Genomic DNA, 13,820 nt, shown 5'->3' with positions numbered 1-13,820 from the left:
GAAATACCTATGCATGCTGGAGTAATCATCAATGAAAGTCACGAAGTAAAGGTAATTGCCCAAGGCGGAGTTTGCATGGACCCACAAACATCAGTGTGCACAAGCTGCAACCTGCATGTGGCCCTAACTGAACCATCCTTTGGAAACTTAGAACGCTGTGTCATAATAATCAATATCTAATTCTCCTAAATGATTTTCTCATATTAAACTGATCATTTAATGTGGGGAAGTGCCAAGGGAGAAAAAGCTAGAATATTGGTTAAGTTAGCAGACCGGCCACAGTAGGGATCCAAAGGAGGGAAAATAGGGATCCAAAGGGGGGGCCATCTGCAAAAGAGCCATGTGAAACAACGGGCTAAAAAGACCCTAAGGTTCAGCCCATTAAGACTTCCAAAATGCTAAGGTTCCAAAATTCAAAGGTTGTGTCCAAAGGTCAACCTTAGGGAAAATTGGATGCTTAGTGTGTGCCCAAAAAGTCTTTCTACATCCCTACATGGGAGGGGGCGAGCCCCAAAGCTAGGGGATGAGAGAGAAAGCCACACACACACACACAGGCTCCCTTTACACAAAGGGAATGAGGGACACATGTCAGCTCCCTAGGCCAGATGCCCACAAGGTATGCCCAATTCCTATTGGAAGACCCTTGAAGTGGACCAATGAGAATTAGGCTAGAGTAAATCTAGTTTAATTAATTTAAAAACATTTAATAAAAGAAACCAATAAGAATTAAGTGTCCTAGAAGACTATTGGGCAGTCTCCCAAGGGGTCCAATGAGCATTCAGGAGCCCCATGGCTTGCCTGATTCCTATTGGCCAGGAGGCAAAGGGGTCCAATGAGAGTTTAGTTTAATTATTTAATTATCTAAAGCTCTCACAAAAGGGGAAAGGGGGACACATGTCAGAAGGCTATCACTTATGCTGCTTAATCCCTATTGGCTTGACCTGGGGAGGTCCAATGAGGCAAAAGCCAGACTAACTTAGCAGCTAGGGCTCGCCCAAGAGAGAGAGGGGGCTGATTTTTGCTTGGCATTGGCACTCACACTCTCACACTTGACCATGTGTGAAGGGAAAATACTCTATCTCCTCCCAAGCTTTAATGGAGAGCTCATCACCTACTCCAAGCTTGTGAGATAGAAGCCTACATCAACACTCTCTTGGCATGTGGATGCAAATCCAACCAAGAGCCAAGCTTCAATGCATGCTCATCTTCTCTACCAAGCTAATTACTAAGCTAAGCTATGCTAATATGAGTGATTATGTGAGGAGATGTACTTCTTTCTCGTAAGATACTTATTTTTCCTCTCAATCTACTCTCATACCCTGCTAGCTCTCACCATCTTCGAAGGTGTGTGAGGTCTTGGGTCTGAGAACGGGGATAATTCAAGTTGTGTTTGATTAAGTGTTTTGCTTGGTGTATGAAGCTTCCATCTTCATTGCACTAGCTAGTCTTGAAGGAACACAAAGAATTGTATTGTACAATGTCTCTCTTGATGGGAGAAACCATAATACAAAGCCTTTTGGAGGGGGGACCGGCTCCATGCAAATCCGGTCCTCAACTGTTGTCAATAGCTTAATTTCTCTCTCTTTTGAAAGTATTGTCGATGCTATCTAACTAGGTGTTATGCTTTTTGTTGCTCTCTCCACCCAAGCACTCTTGTAATTCTCATTAGGAATCTATTCTAATGAAATGCCCACTATGTTCATGCTAATTTCCGCTACAAATAAGATTTTAGGCCATTAAATGTTACATTGGTATCAGAGCTCAAGGTTTCTCTTTTCTTGCTCAAGAAGGGAGGTCCTCAAGCTAGCTACAAATGGTTGGTATTATTAATTGCCTGTGAGTAAGTAGAATAGGGATTTTTCAGCCTTTCAGTGCGCCTGCCTTTGTGCAGTTAACGGGGCATCACCGTCGAGAGCTATGGTCTTAATAGTGGAGTCCTACGGGGCTTGCCTACGGCTTAACCACTATTGAGCTATTAGAAGCTTGACAGGAGCCGGTGCTGTTTTGGTGTCGAAAGACCCTCTCTTCTATTCCTTGCAATTAATGGTATTCGAGCCGCGGGTACAGTAGCTTGAGTGCTTTTTCTAAAGGGGTAAAGAGGAGTAGCAACTAGGGCTTGAAGTGCCAAAGTACACCTAAAAAGTTTACACCTAAAAAGTTTACACCTAAAAGTTGTTAGAATGGCTGACAATATTAAAGAGAGTGAAATTAATGTTGATAACTTTGATTTTGCTCATGAGCAAGCTACTAATGATGCTTCAATGCTTGTTAATTATCTTGTTTCTAGGCTTCAACAAGCCATGGGCAATCCATCTCTCCAAAGTGAAGTGCAACGGCAGCTCCGTGCTCACGGGATTCTCCAAGTTCATCACCATGACGAGAGAACACCTAGGAAGCCTCCTTGTGAGACTACCAAAAGAGGTCTCTCTCCGATTCGGGAAGAAGAAGAGAATCCATATGAAGGGCTCAAGAACTTACTTCTTGATGATGCATCTCCTTCCCAAAGGAGAACTCAAGAGCCTCCACCGAAGGAACGAGAAAGAAGCGAGTCTCCCGCCACCTCGACGGAGATGGCTCCACGAAGACGGCGGGCTAAACGCTCTCCATCACCACCAAAGCGGAGAAGACCCTCACACTCTTCTCCACGCCATAATTCAAAGAGGGGTGATAAAAAGCAAGAGAAGAAAAAGGCGAGAAAGAGGACACCCTCTTCTCCATCTTCTTCATCCTCTTCCTCTTATGAAAGCTATGGTGAAGACAACAAAGATCAAGACAAGAAAAAGGCGAGAAAGAGGTCACCCTCTTCTCCACCTTCTTCAAATTCTTCATCTTCTGAAGAAAGTGATGGTGCAACTTTTGAACCATCAAAAAGAAGAGGCCATAGGAAATCCTATGCCGCATGGAAGAGGTCGTCCAAACTGAAGAAATTCAAAGAGGGAGGGAAGAGCATCTCTTTCCTTACCTATGATGGCACCTTCGGTGCTACAGACAAAGTTTTGGCCTTTATCCAGCAATTCGATGCGGCGTTTGGAGATGAGGGCTTCACGGAGTCCTCTAAGCTACGCCATGTAGCTATGCACTTTCAAAAGTCCGCCAGACAATGGTGGTCTAGCCTACGAGCCAACGGTGAAGCTCCACGAACATGGAAGGCTTTAAGAGCTTCCATTATGAAGCAGTTTTTGGCCACCGATGCCAAAGACAAAGTACTCACCGAATGGCGAAGCTTAAAGCTCTCTCCCAATGAATCCATCCACAAATATGTAGACAAGTTTTGGGACCTACAACTCAAAGCCACTGTCTTCAAAAAGTTGGATTTTGGAGAGCAAAAGCAACAATTTTGTGCGGGCTTAACCGAAGAAATGGCGGAGTATGTCAACTCCCAAAGGCCACGTACCATATCGGCGGTAATACACCATACTATGGTGGCCTCGCGAATCAATTTCCAAACGGGGGGTAAAAGAAATAATAAGCCCCCGGAAAACAAAGGTACCAATGAGCCTAAGGGGAAGGACAATGTCCAAAAGTCTCCTAAGGGCAATTCCAACAAAGCTAAAGAGAAGGGAGTTTACAAAGGAAAGAATAAACTCTCTCCTGAAGAGCTTGAGCGTTATCGTAAAGATAACCGGTGTTTCAAGTGCGGCGAACAAGGGCATGCGTACCGCGCTTGTCCCCAAAAGAACAACCGCCAAGATCCTCCTAGAGCTTCTTTGGTTGAAATCCAAGAGGAGGAGATTCACCAAACTCACCACAAAGGATCTCCTCTATGCCATGCTTGGGGAAAGGTAAGAGAACATGATGCTTTTATTCTCTTTGACCCTGGTTCTACTCACAATTTCATATCTATGGAGTTAGCCACCAAGCTAGGCATACAATCCTACGAGATGGGAGATATCCTACCCGCAGACAGTGCCTTCAAGGGGCAAGAAGCTTCAGTCACTCCCTTAATCGGGAAATTGAGGCTTCATGTCCAAGGCTATGTGGACAAAGAGGATTTCTTTATCTCTCCTCTCAAGCATGAGGATGTAATCCTAGGGGCACCATGGTTTGACCGTCTGGCTGCCCATGTTAAATTTCCTGAAAGGAGAATCTCCTTTAAGTTCAGGGAAAAGGACATGTATATAGATGCTAGGGAGATGGGTAACACATCCCCATTGTACATACACCAGCTTTCAACAAGTCAATAAAGAGCTCTATTTCCGTGTACATGATTTTTGTTAAAGATTCTCAAAATGAACCTAATGCTTTAGCAAAAGAAAATAAAAGCAACCAAAAGGAATTAGAGTTATCCAATTTTCTCAAGGGGTTTCAAGATGTCTTTATTGACGACATCCCTTCTGAGCTACCTCCTAAACGAGGTAATGACGACCATGCAATTGAACTTCTTCCAGGAAGTTCACCGCCTAACAAACCTCCTTATAGAGTTTCTCAAGCTCAACAAGAGGAGATTATGCGGCAAGTGCATGAGTTAATTGAGAAGGGCATGGTTAGGCCTAGCTCATCTCCATTTTGCTCACCTGTGCTATTAGTGCAAAAGAAAGACGGCACATATCGTATGTGTGTCGACTATAGAGCACTAAATAGGATCACTATCAAGAATAGGTTTCCCGTTCCACGGGTAGAAGACCTATTTGATAAGCTACAAGGATCGACCTACTTCAGTAGGATTGACCTAAAAAGTGGCTATCATCAAATAAGGATAGTTGATCAAGACATTGTAAAGACCGCATTTCGTACTACATTTGGTCTTTACGAATACATTGTCATGCCTTTTGGCTTGACTAATGCACCAGCCACATTTAACCGCTTGATGGAGAAGCTGTTCAGACCTCATCGAACCTTCACTGGAGTGTTCTTTGATGATATTATCATCTACTCTAATTCATTAGAGGAACACAAGCAACACCTCCAGGTAATATTTCAAGTTTTAAGAGAGAATAAACTTTATGTTAATCGAAAGAAAAGTGAATTTTTCTTGCAAGAGATTCAATATTTAGGTCACATTATCTCTCAAGATGGAATCCAAATGGATCCATCCAAGTTAGAGGTAATAAAAGGATGGCCTAAACCAAGGAATCTTCATGAACTAAGAAGCTTTATAGGTATGTGTGCATACTATAGACGCTTCATAGAAAAGTTCTCACAAATTGCGGGACCATTACATGACCTAACAAAGAAAAATGTTAGGTATATGTGGTCTGCTAAGGAGAACAATGCTTTCGAAAAGCTTAAAGAAAAGCTTATCTCTCAACCTGTGCTTACACTACCGGATCTCTCAAAACCATTTGAGGTCCAATGTGATGCTTGTGGTGATTGCCTTGGGGCTGTTTTGCTCCAAGAAGGGCACGCCATAGGCTATGAGAGTCGAAGGCTCGACCCTGTTGAGCAAGCTCTAGGCATATACGAAAAAGAACTCCTTGCAGTTCTACATGCCTTAGACTCATGGAAGCACTATTTATTGGGGACTCCTTTCATTCTGCGAACGGATCACCAAAGTCTTAAGTACTTCATGACGCAGACCAAGCTCTCCGACAAACAAATGAGGTGGGCAAATTTCCTTTCGCAATTTCATTTTCATATTGCTCACATTGCTGGCAAGCATAATCAAGTAGCCGATGCACTCTCAAGACGACCGAGAGTGAATGCGGTTTCCATAGCAACTCACAATGATCTATCTTCAATGATAGATGAGTATGCTATTGATCCCGATTTTAGAGATGTGATTTCAGCCCTTGCATTAGGGAAGAAAGAAGAACCATTTACTTTACAAGATGGTTATCTTCTCTATGGCAATAGACTATGCGTTACTAACTCACTACGTGAGAAAGTAATGTATGAATCTCATGCTCCCCCATATGCGGGGCATAGAGGGATTCAGTCTACCCTAAAGGGAATTGAAACATATTTCTATTGGCCTACCATGAAAGTGAACATACATGAGTATGTTTCCAAATGTGTGGTATGTCAAAAGACAAAATTTGATAGAGGGAAGCAACTTGGATTGCTTCAACCCTTGCCAATCCCTAATTCACCGTGGGAGAGCATATCCATGGATTTTATCTTTGGATTGCCTAAGTCTATCCATGGGAATACGGGAATATGGACGATAGTAGACAGGTTCAGTAAACAAGCTCATTTTATACCTGTCAAAAAGACTATCAAAGCCCATCAAATGGCAACCCTCTTCATTTCACAAATTTTCAAGTACCATGGCTTGCCAATGTCCATAGTGTCGGATAGAGATCCTAGAATGACCAGTAATTTCTGGAAGGGTCTCTTTGAGAATTTAGGAACAAGGCTAAACTTCTCTTCGGCCTATCATCCACAAACTGATGGCCAAAGTGAAATAGCTAACCTAACTATTCTTGATCTACTAAAAGCCTATGTAACGGAAGTAGATCAAAGATCCCAATGGGAGAAGTACTTACCCTTAGTAGAGTATGCTTACAATAACACTGTACATACTTCTACAGGAAAATCACCTTTCGAGGTAATTTAGGGAAGATCAAAAAGTCCCTTGCTACTTAAGGTACATGGGAAGATCTTCGCTGCAGATGAGTATAGCCGAGACCTACAAGAATCTTTCCAAAAGATTAAGGATGCTATCTCTATCTCACAGCAAAGGCAAAAGGCTGCTGCTGACAAGCACAGAAGAGCCCAAGCCTTTAAAGAAAACGATTGGGTCTTGTTAAAAATTCCCAAGGCTCGATTAAGGCACACGACGGGCAAGAATCCTACGGGCCACCAAAAGTACTATGCTAAACTAGCAAAAAGGTACTATGGTCCCTTCCAGATTCTTAGGCCAATCAATGAGATGGCCTATCAACTTAAGTTGCCCAATCATTGGCTCATACACAATGCTTTTCATGTGAGCCTCTTGAAGCCTTACAAAGGAGAGCCACCTCAAGAACCAACTGTTGAAGACCCACCGGAGATCGTGGACCACGAGGAGGTGCTGCAGCCCGAGTCCATTCTCCGACATGAAGACAAGGTATTAAGAGGCGGTAAGACTATCCGACGATATCTTATTAAGTTTAAGAATTATCCTTTTGAAGATGCTAGATGGATGCAAGGCATACAATTAAAGGATAACCTAAACCTTGTCAATGCTTACAATGCTTCCCAAGAGTAAGCAAATGTACAAAATGTTAAAAATGAACAAAAATTTTTGTCTTATAAGACTCTCTTTTTCTTTATTTGTGCACAAAAATGAAGTAGTATGCATGCTTAGATCAAGTTTGCGGAGACGACGTCTCCCGAACACCAAGTAGAGCTTGTCACTCTACTATGGAAGACTGATAGGACTAATGTGCAGACATGCTTGCGGCAGCCTCAGGCTCTCAAGCGCCAAATGGACTAGTCATCCATTATGGAATGATGTCGTAGGGTAACACAGGGATCCTCTACCCGCTAAGAAAAGGACTCATGCATATGCTTTATCTTCTCTACACCATAGTCGAGGACGACTATGATTTCAAGAGAGAGGTAATGTCATAATAATCAATATCTAATTCTCCTAAATGATTTTCTCATATTAAACTGATCATTTAATGTGGGGAAGTGCCAAGGGAGAAAAAGCTAGAATATTGGTTAAGTTAGCAGACCGGCCACAGTAGGGATCCAAAGGAGGGAAAATAGGGATCCAAAGGGGGGGCCATCTGCAAAAGAGCCATGTGAAACAACGGGCTAAAAAGACCCTAAGGTTCAGCCCATTAAGACTTCCAAAATGCTAAGGTTCCAAAATTCAAAGGTTGTGTCCAAAGGTCAACCTTAGGGAAAATTGGATGCTTAGTGTGTGCCCAAAAAGTCTTTCTACATCCCTACATGGGAGGGGGCGAGCCCCAAAGCTAGGGGATGAGAGAGAAAGCCACACACACACACACAGGCTCCCTTTACACAAAGGGAATGAGGGACACATGTCAGCTCCCTAGGCCAGATGCCCACAAGGTATGCCCAATTCCTATTGGAAGACCCTTGAAGTGGACCAATGAGAATTAGGCTAGAGTAAATCTAGTTTAATTAATTTAAAAACATTTAATAAAAGAAACCAATAAGAATTAAGTGTCCTAGAAGACTATTGGGCAGTCTCCCAAGGGGTCCAATGAGCATTCAGGAGCCCCATGGCTTGCCTGATTCCTATTGGCCAGGAGGCAAAGGGGTCCAATGAGAGTTTAGTTTAATTATTTAATTATCTAAAGCTCTCACAAAAGGGGAAAGGGGGACACATGTCAGAAGGCTATCACTTATGCTGCTTAATCCCTATTGGCTTGACCTGGGGAGGTCCAATGAGGCAAAAGCCAGACTAACTTAGCAGCTAGGGCTCGCCCAAGAGAGAGAGGGGGCTGATTTTTGCTTGGCATTGGCACTCACACTCTCACACTTGACCATGTGTGAAGGGAAAATACTCTATCTCCTCCCAAGCTTTAATGGAGAGCTCATCACCTACTCCAAGCTTGTGAGATAGAAGCCTACATCAACACTCTCTTGGCATGTGGATGCAAATCCAACCAAGAGCCAAGCTTCAATGCATGCTCATCTTCTCTACCAAGCTAATTACTAAGCTAAGCTATGCTAATATGAGTGATTATGTGAGGAGATGTACTTCTTTCTCGTAAGATACTTCTTTTTCCTCTCAATCTACTCTCATACCCTGCTAGCTCTCACCATCTTCGAAGGTGTGTGAGGTCTTGGGTCTGAGAACGGGGATAATTCAAGTTGTGTTTGATTAAGTGTTTTGCTTGGTGTATGAAGCTTCCATCTTCATTGCACTAGCTAGTCTTGAAGGAACACAAAGAATTGTATTGTACAATGTCTCTCTTGATGGGAGAAACCATAATACAAAGCCTTTTGGAGGGGGGACCGGCTCCATGCAAATCCGGTCCTCAACTGTTGTCAATAGCTTAATTGCTCTCTCTTTTGAAAGTATTGTCGATGCTATCTAACTAGGTGTTATGCTTTTTGTTGCTCTCTCCACCCAAGCACTCTTGTAATTCTCATTAGGAATCTATTCTAATGAAATGCCCACTATGTTCATGCTAATTTCCGCTACAAATAAGATTTTAGGCCATTAAATGTTACACGCTGCATCTTACCCAAAATATAGCCTTCACAAACATGTTTGACAAGTGCTTCAAGAGGTGTCAAAGAAGCAACCATATCAAATTTCTACAAATGCAGCAAACTGGAAAAATTCAGATGCCCAAAACATGCATCTTGGTTTTGCATCTGAAACAACCCTTGAATCTGCAACTACATTTGCAAAATTTTGTCCACACTTGTCATATAATTTTGAGCTTATACAACCCACGACACAAAAGGCCAGATGCAACAATTTCATCACCAAAACTGAGATCATGAACTGTACATCTGTCATCCACAAATTTGACTATAAGTTCAGGTCTAGCAAGTGCAGATACAGACAAAAGATTCTTCTTGATCCCAGGTACATAAAGTGCACAATCTTTCCAACTCCCTGAATCGGATAAGAGGCATTGTTGGCACAAGTGGCTGAATTTCCATGAGGGACAGACTCAAGAGAGGTGAACAAATCATGATGTGAGATAATGTGCTTTGTAGCACCAGTGTCAAAATACCACATATGTGAATCTATAGCAACTGACATGCATGCATCATGGACAGCAGGATTATAGGTACACTCTGTACTAAAAGCTCATTCTGCATCAACATCAACATTACACCTTTCACAAAAGACTCAACAATAGCTGCATTTGTAGTGGAACCAGCATTTGCAGTGGAACCACCCTCTTTCTTCTTAGCCTCTTTGGCCTTCCACTTAGGACATTGCTTGATCAAGTGATCATTAGCTTTACAATAATGGCAACACATCTTCTTTTTTTCCCTTATCACCAGAATGTCCAGACGAATTGCTGCCAGTAGTAGCATTAGGAACATGTGGTTTTCCACTCACAGAAGAACCATAAGAAGCGGCTGCATTGATGTTATTACCCTTTCTTTGAGCATCAATAAAAGCCTGTTCAATTGCACGCTGTCTAGTAGTGTTTTTTTTGGAAAGTGACTCTTGCAACAACAATGTGCATAATGCATCAAACTGGAGAACTTCAGGATTTCCTTGGGTCATAAGTCTCCAAGTACTAGCAAAAGTCTGGTAAGGCATCAAGAATAGTCTGCATAAGGGAACTGTCTGAAATGACTTCACCTGCAAAAATTGTTGCCCATTGATATCCTTGACACTAGTAAGGAAAGTGTCCATATCATCTTTCTCATGCATAATCTTTGACTCCACCTCTTTATGTAGCAATGCAATTTTTTCCTCATTGCGGCTTGCATAAAGACCAGCCACAATATCCCAAGCCTGTTTTGCAGATTTCGTTGAACGAATGTGAGGAGTAATGATACGCTTCACAGACAACACGATGAACGCATGAGCCTGCGCATCCTTTACATCCCAACGAGCTTGTTCTGTCGTAGGCAAAACAACTCTAACAGTAGCAATCCTTGCAGCAAGACCTGCAACATCCTCAACATCGCCTACATCCTCAGAACCAGGACGTACATCAATGCCCTGCACAATATTCCAGACACCCTTAGACACAAGAACATGTTGCATCATGTAAGCCCACATAGGGTAATTGTCCCCATCCAATCTGTCTCATCAGCAACAAACATCTTGAACACATCTGTGTTGTTGTCAGCCACCTGATGTGAAAACTGTCTGAAAAGAGGATAAACGAAGCGGGAACAACACATGCTATATAGCACAAACTGTAGAAGATTGTAAGAGACCTGTCATGCAGAAAACGGCACTGACAGAAATTTTGCACAAAATGACAAAATGACCTATGCAGTACTGCTTATAGCGGAAACGGTGACCGAAATGAGCCAGAATCAGAAATCTGAGCAGACTAAGCTCTACGAGTTGTCCTAAATTTTTTGTTGATCTGCGAGCGCTTGCCAAAGCTCATTGAAATCGAAGAAAGTGAGCAGGCGTGTGCTGGAGCTGCTGGCGACTAAGCCTGGGAGGACACAACCTGCTCTGATACCAATTGTTGGAATTAGGGTTGCAGGGAAACGCACATAGCTTGGAGAAGACGAAGGAAGCTCAAGGCACACAACAGAGTGCGTATTACTTAGTGTGCAATGGAAAGATAGATAGCCCTAGAATGAATGGGCATATATACAATGCACAGGGGAACAAACCTCCTACAGAGGGAAAAAATGCCCCGGTGGTCCTAAGTGTGTTCACACACATCACTACCACATGTATATGGTAACACCCATAAGTCTTTGCCTTGTTTGTTTATGGTCTCTTGTAACGATACCAAGTATGCCATGATCACGGTTTTCGATGTTGTTGGTTGGGTGGTTGTGTTGCTATCTCCATACTTAGGAGATTTTGGATCATTTTCCACAATGGTTGTCGACCTTGTTGAAGAAGAAGAACCCTTGCGAGTGCCGAAAGACATTGTCTGTAAAACAAGCAATGAGAGTCAACTTTCTTGAACCTGTTCACTTTAGAATGCTGCTATAAAAACGCCTTCCATAATGCTAGAGAGAGAGAGAGAGAGAGAGAGAGAGAGAGAGAGTTAGAGAGAGAGAGAGGTTTCTACATCACGTCATGCTTCCTTATGTTGATGGTGTTGCAGTCTCCGATGTTGTAGGTGTGATGATCTCATGCCCATGTCAACATCTTGTGTAAGGCCATGTGCCTTAAGGGTGCCATAATCCTTCATCCCCCCATCTCGAGGATTGAAAATAGCCATCCCTCTGATGTATTATTATGTGTTTCCCAAGTCATGAAGTCAGTTGTACTGTCTATTTGGAAATAGGAAAGTGCTGGAGCGGTTGGAGCCGTGTAAGGATCACGCCAAAGCTCTTGCCCGAATCCCATTGTAAACGATCAAGTGTGCAAGCTCCGTAAACCCACAAGACTTTCTAGAATAGATGCACCTAGCTACCCGAGGGAAGTCTACCCTCATCCTACACCTCAAGGTAAAGTCAGGGGCCATCCTCAATGCAAGATCTTGTGAGAGCTCCTTATGTATCCTCATGCATGATCTGCCCTCCTCAAAAGTGTCTAAGGCGCTCGAGCTAGGTCTCCTCACGCAAACCCTTCCAGTCTCCAAAACTACGAGCTGGGCCAATGGCCATGGGGCCCCAAGCCAAACACGGATGAGAACCCAACATATGACCGTGCTCTGTACACATTGCAGGGCTCAAAATAAGGGGATGTCTGGCTCTACAAGAGGGATGTCTCTAAGATAGGCCCTACTTAGCAGGCCTTCATGAGAGAGAGAGAGAGAGAGAGAGAGAGAGAGAGAGAGAGAGAGAGAGAGAGAGAGAGAGAGAGAGAACCTTACATCATTCACTCCCCACACTGATAACGTGCCTTAGCCTGCATTCCCTCTGCAGACCCTGCGCGCAAATCTCAACAGGCCAAGCTCTGTCGAGTCTACATCATGCACCTGCGAGAGAGAAAACTAGAGAAAGAGAGCTGCCTCAACCTCCTCTACATAGGGTTGCGTCAAGGTGTTATGTGTGTTAGAGAGAGAGAGAGGGAGAGAGCCTTCTCGTGCTCAGTACACGTGGAAGACACAGAGAGAAGTGTGGCATGGGGGCCACATAGAGCATGCAGACGACTCTTCGAATCCTTATGGACAGCCATCCCCACAATTTGGGGATGGACACTTCTCTCACTACAAAAATGTTGACATCATAATAAATTCTCACTTTTCAAACGTTTGTTTGAAAATCGTGCATACATACACTTATTTTATGTAAAACCCATTGTGATTCATGATACAAGCTAGCCAGTCTTCAATCCGTGTAATGAATATCTTCTAAGCTCTATCTTAGTAATGAGCATTTTCTCTCTCAACCATCCAATTAAAAAATTGTATATTTTTTTGAAAATAACCTTTCATTTTTCACTAACAAAAAGGGAACACATCACTATGGCCTTAGCCCTTTGGGTAGGCCAAAAAGAGGCACCTGAATATGGATAGAGGTTCAAGATGTAAAGTGCCACTCACAAGTAGAGAAAGTTTTGCTTGACAGCATGCTAACTCTTGAGAATAGGTACAAGGTACTAATTTTGGGATAAATTATCTGACTCTTATGCTATCCCAAATTTAGGGGACTCACTTGGGACTGTTGTTTGATTGACTTGTTTACAAAAGAGTAGGGTTTGCAAAGCTTTTGCATGCCCTAAGATTGTAGATTGGCTATGTAAGAATTGGATTGCCTAGTTGTTTGATTGACTTGTTTACAAAAGAGTAGGGTTTGCAAAGCTTTTGCATGCCCTAAGATTGTAGATTGGCTATGTAAGAATTGGATTGCCTGGTCTTTGGGAGTGCTAGCTGGTGGTGGCGCTCTAGCTTTTGAAACCCATTGATACCAAGCAATAGTTAGCGAACCTTGTGCAATCACCAAGGAATGCACTAGAATATATCTTGGTCCATCAAAGTATTGTCCCTTGGAGAAGATGATGCCAATTAATTGGATTGTGCATCCTTTGAATCCAAATTTTGGTTTAGCCTTCATAATAATTATATGCTTGAAGAAGCAGTTTGGGCACCTACCAATGGATAATTTGTGGTTTTAGTAGCACTTTATGGGGTTGTAAATATAGATGAGGTTGAGGCTTTGTTGCTAGTACAATTATATGATGTTGAGGATTCTCCTCTAATGCAAGCTTTTGTGAAGGTTGAGTGGCTAGTTGTTTGAATGGAGAATCGGAGGTGGATCTCTGCTTGTATTTTCCACTTAAGGAAAGGGATATCTATTGATGGACTTGGCAGTGTGGTAGTGGCCTTAGTGTTAGGTGATTGGATAAATTCCAGGAT

Source organism: Adiantum capillus-veneris, chromosome 27 (assembly GCF_014529385.1).
Source record: "Adiantum capillus-veneris isolate H3 chromosome 27, ASM1452938v2, whole genome shotgun sequence".
NCBI lineage: Eukaryota > Viridiplantae > Streptophyta > Polypodiopsida > Polypodiales > Pteridaceae > Adiantum > Adiantum capillus-veneris.
The sequence above is the reverse complement of the archived record's forward strand: the minus strand, read 5'-3'. Positions refer to the sequence as shown.